Source organism: Aquarana catesbeiana, linkage group LG09 (genome assembly GCF_042186555.1).
Source record: "Aquarana catesbeiana isolate 2022-GZ linkage group LG09, ASM4218655v1, whole genome shotgun sequence".
NCBI classification, from domain to species: Eukaryota; Metazoa; Chordata; class Amphibia; order Anura; family Ranidae; genus Aquarana; species Aquarana catesbeiana.
In genome coordinates, this window is record NC_133332.1 from 92,968,576 (window position 1) to 92,976,165 (window position 7,590).

Consider the following 7,590-nt stretch of genomic DNA (forward strand, 5'->3'; position numbering starts at 1 on the left):
GTCAAGTGGGGGGTGCTAGACCACTAATTGATAATTGTGTCAATATAGATAAACATATCTATAAAAAAAACTCAAGTGTAACAGTGCCACTGTATCTCTTATAAAACTCTGGTGCATATTACATACCAGTGTACAAATAGTGCATAAATCAAATCATTACACTTGCCAACATATATTCACTACATGTGCTGCAATAGAAAAACTATGGAACCATTGAAAAAAGGAACTAAAAGTCCAATGTGCAAAACAAAAAAATATGTAACTATGACAAAAGTGCTTCTTCCACTGTAGAGATGAACCACCTTCACCGACTTCGTTGTACACCCAAAGTGCTCTGTAAATGGATGTCTGCTTACCAGAAGTTGTTGACCTTATTAATTAAAAGAAGGTCAGGTATAGCCATTAGCAAGAATAGACTTGCTGCAATTGGATGGTTGAGCCGGGCGGGAAACTTTTCCTCTCCCCAATTGTGGGTACCCAGAAATATATGTAGGAAGGATACAAAATACTAGAATAGTGTAATCCCATTTATTGAATGATTGAATAAAATATAAAAAGCCAAGTGGCTGCTTACATTAAAAAGTGCCTTCGCCCGGCACTGAGGCTGTAGCGCTCATCTGTGATTAAAAGCCCCATTCAGCCTGTTGTAACCAGTGTGCGCTCCACCACCAGCCGCCGACAACCAGAGGGACCGAAAAATGTGGACCAGATCGCGTAACCAGGCACGTCTCGACGTACTTTTCGTATCACGTCTTCAGGAGGCACAGTCTAGTTGCCTTTAGTAAATCAACCCCTATGTGCCTTTAGTAAATCCACCCCAGTATGTAGGCACAGGACACGTCCCTACTATAACCCCGGTTAGACAGACCACAAAGAACCAGTATGCAGAAAATGATTGACTAAACCACACAAATGCTTGTTCAACCACTTCAATACAGGGCATTTTCACCCCCTTCCTGCCCAGGCCGATTTTCAGTTTTCAGTTCTTTCACAAATTTGAATGACAATTGCGCAGTCATGCAACACTGTACCCAAATGAGGTTTTTATCATTTTTCCCCACAAATAGAGCTTTCTTTTGGTGGTATTTGATCATCTCTGTGGTTTTTATTTTTTGCGCTATAAACAAAAGAAGAGCGACAAGTTTGAAAAAAACACAATATTTTTTTACTTTTTGCTATAATAAATATCCCAATTTTTTTTAAAAAACAAATTTTTTCCTCAGTTTAGGCCGATATGTATTCTTCTACATATTTTTGGTAAAAAAAAACCCCAATAAGTGTATATTGATTGGTTTGCACAAAAATTATATTGTCTACAAAATAGGGGATAGTTTTATGGCATTCTTTTGTTTACACACACAGATCCACGGTCCTGCTCTGTTAACAGGCAATCGCGGGTGCCTGGCGGACATTGCGGCCGCCAGGCATGCGCATCAGCTCCCGAGTGACGCGGCGCGCTCCCCCCAGACGGCCGGGAAGTCCAGGACATCATATGATGCCTGCCCAGGATGGGAGATCCCTCCTGCGGACGTCATATGATAATGGGCAGGATGGGAAGTGGTTAAGGCCCAGAAGGATTTGCCCCCTTAATGACCAGGCCATTTTTTGCAATACAGCACTGTGTTGATTTAACTGACAATTGCGCAGTCGTGCGACGCTGTACCCAAACAAAATTTACGTCCTTTTCTGCCCACAAATAGAGCTTTCTTTTGGTGGTATTTGATCACCTCTGGGGTTTTTATTTTTTGCACTATAAACAAACAAAGCGACAATTTTGAAAAAAAAAAATTTTTTCTTTTTGCTAGAACACATATCCAAAAAAAAATATAAAAAAAAAGTTTATTCATCAGTTTAGGCCAATATATATTTTTGGGAAAAAAAATCGCAATAGGCATATATTGATTGGTTTGCACAAAAGTTATCGTGTCTACAAACTATAGGATAGATTTAGGGACTTTTTTTTATTGCTTCTACTGGTTATGGCAGCGATCTGCGATTTTTAGCAGGACTGCGACATTGCAGCGGACAAATCTGACCCCAAATTACACTTTTTGGGGACCAGTGACATAATTACATTGATCAGTGCTATAAAAATGGACTGATCAATGTAAAAATTACACTGGCAGGGAAGGGGTTAACACTAGGGGGCGATCAAGGGGTTAAGTGTGTTCCCTAGGTGTGTTCTAACTGTAGGGGGGATGGGCTCACTGGGACATGGCAGAGATCACTGTTCAGAGATCAGATGACTGGGAACAATAGATTTCTGTCATGTCATCTGTCAGAATGGGGATCTGCCTTGTTTACAAAGGCAGATCCCCATTCTGTAGCTCTTACCGAAAAGTCAGGCGCAAGAGCACGGCGCCGGCGGCACACGCCCCCCGCAACAGCGCCTGCACGAACCAACGTACAATGATGGCGATTTGCGCAGCGGAGCCAACCTGCCGCAGTACAACTGCAGCAGGCAGGCCTTAAGCGGTTAAAGGGTAACTCCACTTTTGTGGGGGAAACAAATACCAAATAAAGACAAAAGAATATAGCGTATATAATTGTGATACAAATCATATTGTGATTGAATGATATTAAAAATTACCTTTCCTTTTCATTCTGCAGCCACTGTAATTTTCTGAAAATGCAATGCAATATGGCTACCTGGAGGTGTTCTATACACAAAATGTGTACAGAACGCACCCCAGAAGCATCATTTCCTGCTTGTGTGTTGACTCACTGATTTTCCCAGAAGTCTGCATTAAGATCTAAGCTACAAGTCAGATTTCAGACATCCCCTGCAACAAAAATGTCATTTTTGGTGAGATACTCCAAAAGCAACACATCTAAAGGGATGCAGGCCCAGCAGCTTTTCTCATTAGTGCTCTGCAGGTGCCACAGCTGACTGATAATTATGAAACCACGCCCATTAGGCTCACTTTCCCACATGGACACAGACAAACACACAGGGATTTCTTCAGAATAACAAAAGGTAGGAATGTGCAACAAAGTTTGTTAAAATCCCTGCAATGTACATAGATCACCCAGGGGGGAATGTTTTTTTCTCAACAAAAGTGGAGTTACGCTTGAACCAATTTTTAACTTTATACCGGCTTTTCAAAATGAATGTAGTAATATAGAGGTAGGATAAAAAGTTTATCAAAGTTTTATAGAGGTGTACATGTCATACCAAAAAGAAGGACAACTAAGGCTGTACAAGGGACAGAGGGACTTGGTCTCAAAAGAGGGACAGTCCTTCCAAATGAGCGACAGTTGAAAACAATGGGCACAGGTGTCCTTTTAAGTGGGTACAGTTAATATCCCATAGTTTGTAGATGCGATAACCTTTGCGCAAACCAATCAATATACGCTTATTGGGATTTTTTTTACCAAAATATGTAGCAGAATACATATTGGCCTAAATTGATGAAGAAATTAGATTTTTTTTTACATTTTTTATTAGGTATGTTTTATAGCAGGTAAATGATTCACTAGTGCCTGCCCTCCCTCCAAGTGAAATCAGATAGCAGCGCTAATTATAAAAAATGTGCATACATATGTGAATTAACCACAAAACAAGCTGAAAAGTGACAACCTCCCAAGTGTCACACAAATAATGAGCAAAATAATTCTAATGTGAAAATTAAACAGTGTATAAATTGGTAACATAAAAGTCCAAAAATAGTGACGTAGTGATATATGTGATGCTTCAGAAATAATACAGATCTTCAGTGAGCAAAAATCTTCCACCACACCGCTGTGCACTGTGATCTCCACTCCCCTTCAGCGAGCAGACTCACCAGCTATTTTTGCCTTACACTCTCGTGCTTGGCTCACAGGCTATTCCCACACAGTAGGGGGTACAATGATAATTTCCACTCAATTCCTGTTGGATATCCAGAGCATATGCTAGCGTACTCTCCACATGAAACAAAGAAAAGCGAAGCAATAGTGCAGTAACGCAACAACCTTTAATAAAGTACCACTCTCCTTCACCATTAAACTCACATTTCATAAACTTGAATCAAGCAGAATAGCACAGCACACATGGTCATCACCAAAAAACACTCTCCAAATAATAACCGGACGTATGGTGGTCACGGCGGACCCAGGCAGTCGGATGTTCGGATAACCCTCACCCGTTCCTCGCGTCTCCTGGAGCCGCTTCCCCGCTTTCCTGTATGGCGCCTCCTATCTCAGCGTCCTACGTCTAGCGCGTCAGATTGCCTCGTAGCCACGCCCCGAGGAGGCGCCATACAGGAAAGCGGGGAAGCGGCTCCAGGAGACGCGAGGAACGGGTGAGGGTTATCCGAACATCCGACTGCCTGGGTCCGCCGTGACCACCATACGTCCGGTTATTATTTGGAGAGTGTTTTTTGGTGATGACCATGTGTGCTGTGCTATTCTGCTTGATTCAAGTTTATGAAATGTGAGTTTAATGGTGAAGGAGAGTGGTACTTTATTAAAGGTTGTTGCGTTACTGCACTATTGCTTCGCTTTTCTTTGTTTCATGTGGAGAGTACGCTAGCATATGCTCTGGATATCCAACAGGAATTGAGTGGAAATTATCATTGTACCCCCTACTGTGTGGGAATAGCCTGTGAGCCAAGCACGAGAGTGTAAGGCAAAAATAGCTGGTGAGTCTGCTCGCTGAAGGGGAGTGGAGATCACAGTGCACAGCGGTGTGGTGGAAGATTTTTGCTCACTGAAGATCTGTATTATTTCTGAAGCATCACATATATCACTACGTCACTATTTTTGGACTTTTATGTTACCAATTTATACACTGTTTAATTTTCACATTAGAATTATTTTGCTCATTATTTGTGTGACACTTGGGAGGTTGTCACTTTTCAGCTTGTTTTGTGGTTAATTCACATATGTATGCACATTTTTTATAATTAGCGCTGCTATCTGATTTCACTTGGAGGGAGGGCAGGCACTAGTGAATCATTTACCATTATTTTTTCATTGTTTTAATTTAAGCAGCAGCTATCAGTGAGGGGTAGGTCTGTGAGCGCAGCATTTGGCACACAGGAGAGGGCGGTATTCCTGTGAACCATACCAAGTGACATGTTTTATAGCAGAAAGTAAAAAATATTGTTTTTTTTTTTTTTTTTCAAAAGTGTCACTCTTTTTTTGTTTATAGCGCAAAAAAATAAAATAAAACCGCAGAGGTGATCAAATACCACCAATAGAAAGCTCTATTTGTGGGAATCTGCTTAGTATCCAATCTACAGTTCTGCTCCAGCCAATATATCTATATCGGTAGTACTACAAATACTACCTTGTTATAGATAACATGCCCTCTCTAAAGACTACCATTCATCTCTCATCCAGGGCCGGTGCTTGACTATTTCGCACCTTAGACAAGTCTAACCCCCCCCAACGCCGCCCGTTCATGACTCACAGATGCGGAGTGCTCCCCTTTTCTTTTCAGTGGCTGAGCTCAGTGCTGCTGCAGCAGGGAAGGGAGAGCACAAGGCACATGTACAAGACTTGAAAGACTAGGAGCTCTCATCCAGTGATGCTGGGAGCGTGCCCAATGTACAGGGCATTCCAGATCACAGGCAGGACAGTGCAGATCTCTCTCGTGAGTAGTTTTTCAGCCAGGCTGTGGCTAAGCCACAATGGGCCTACAAGTATGCCACATTTCTGGTACAAATGTTAAAGCTACAGAGTGTTTTTAAAGTACAAAGGTGACCGTAGCCATTAAACAGTTTAAATGTATGTGTATATTGGGTCACAATGATCACCTATACAGAAAGAGCAGTTCTAAACAAGCCTGGGGATATCATTAGCAGAAAGGTGTACTAGACCGTTGTGGCATACCTCCCAACATTTTCAGATTGGAATGAGGGACACCTATTCAAAAAAGTATGTAGGCATAGCACACAACCTAAAAATGTTGTGCCCCCTTAAAGTGGTTGTAGACCCTTTACAACCACTTTTGCCTACAGGTAAGCCTATAATAAGGCTTACCGGTAGGTACCGTGAATTTCTCCTAAACTTGAGATATTCACTGTATATGCATGTGCTGACGTCATCGGCACATACTCATACGTGCCGTTTCTTTAGCTGCTGTGGCGTGACCGGCAGCTCCCATGCGCATGCACGGGAGTGACGTCATCACGGCTCCGGCCAATCGCAGAGCCGAGCCCGCGAACCTGGTAGTAACATTCCGGAGACAAGTCGTCCAGCCCATCATAGCGGTGTACGGGGACCGATGCAACAGCATCGTTCTAAGGTAAGTATTTCATAAAGAGCTCATTATGCCTTTGTCTTGAGGTTGTTGTTTTTTTTTTTTTTTTGCAGAGTTTACAACCACTTTAAAGGAGAATTATACCAAAAAATGATTAGTTAAAGCCACATGTGCTTTTTTTTTTAACCACTACTATTTCTTTATCCCTTTCATGACTAAGCCTATTTTTGAAATTTGGTGTTTACAAGTTAAAATCCATATTTTTTGCTAGAAAATTACTTAGAACCCCCAAACATTATATATATTTTTTTAGCAGAGAATCTAGAGAATAAAATGGAGATTGTTGCAATATTTTATATCACACGGTATTTGTGCAGCGGTGTTTTAAACGCAAATTTTTGGAAAAGGGACACTTCCACGAATTTTAAAAAATCCAAACAGTAAAGTTACCCCAATTTTTTTGTATAATGTGAAAGATGATGTTACGCTGAGTAAATAGATACCAAACATGTCAGGCTTTATACTTGCGCGCACTCGTGGATTGGCGACAAACTATGGTAGCTATGAATTTCCATAGGCGACGCTTTAAATTTTTTTTTACGGTTACCAGGTTAGAGTTAAAGAGGAGGTCTAGTGCTAGAATTATTGCTCTCGCTCTGACGATTGTGGCGATACCTCACATGTGTTATTTGAACACCGTTTACATATGTGTGCGCGACTTCCGTATGCGTTTTCTTCGCTGCGCGAGCTCGCGTGGACGGGGGCGTTTTAAAAAATTTTTTTTATATTTATTTTATTTATTTTTATACTTAAAAATTGTGTTTAAAAAAAAAAATGTTTTTTTTTTTACTTTTATTGCTGTCATAAGGAATGTAAACATCCCTTGTGACAGTAATAGGTGGTGACAGGTACTCTTTATGGAGGGATGGGGGGTCTAAAAGACCCCCCATCCCTCCTTTACACTTCAAAGTATTCAGATCGCCGAAAACGGCGATTCTGAATACTGTGTATTTTCTTAAATTCAGCGCCATTAGCAGCCGAGTAAACGGGAAGTGACGTCATGATGTCCCCTCCCGCTCCTCCGGTATAACAGCCGAGCGGCTTTTAGCCGCATCGGTTGTTATATACGGGTAGCCGATCGCCCACTCTGAACAACGGTACCGGGATGATGCCTGCAGCTGCGGGCATCATCCCGGTATAACCCCCGAAAGCCGAGTACGCAGATGTGCGTACGGTCGGCGGGAAGGGGTTATACTGGCTTTTGAAATTTACAGATGCAGCAATTTAGAAATTGGATTAGGTTTAGCACTGGGAAACACTTTTTGAAAGCTAAAAAGTGCATTTTATATACAACTATATAAATCAGACTAAAATGAGGGACAAATGAGGAGGAAAGAGGGACA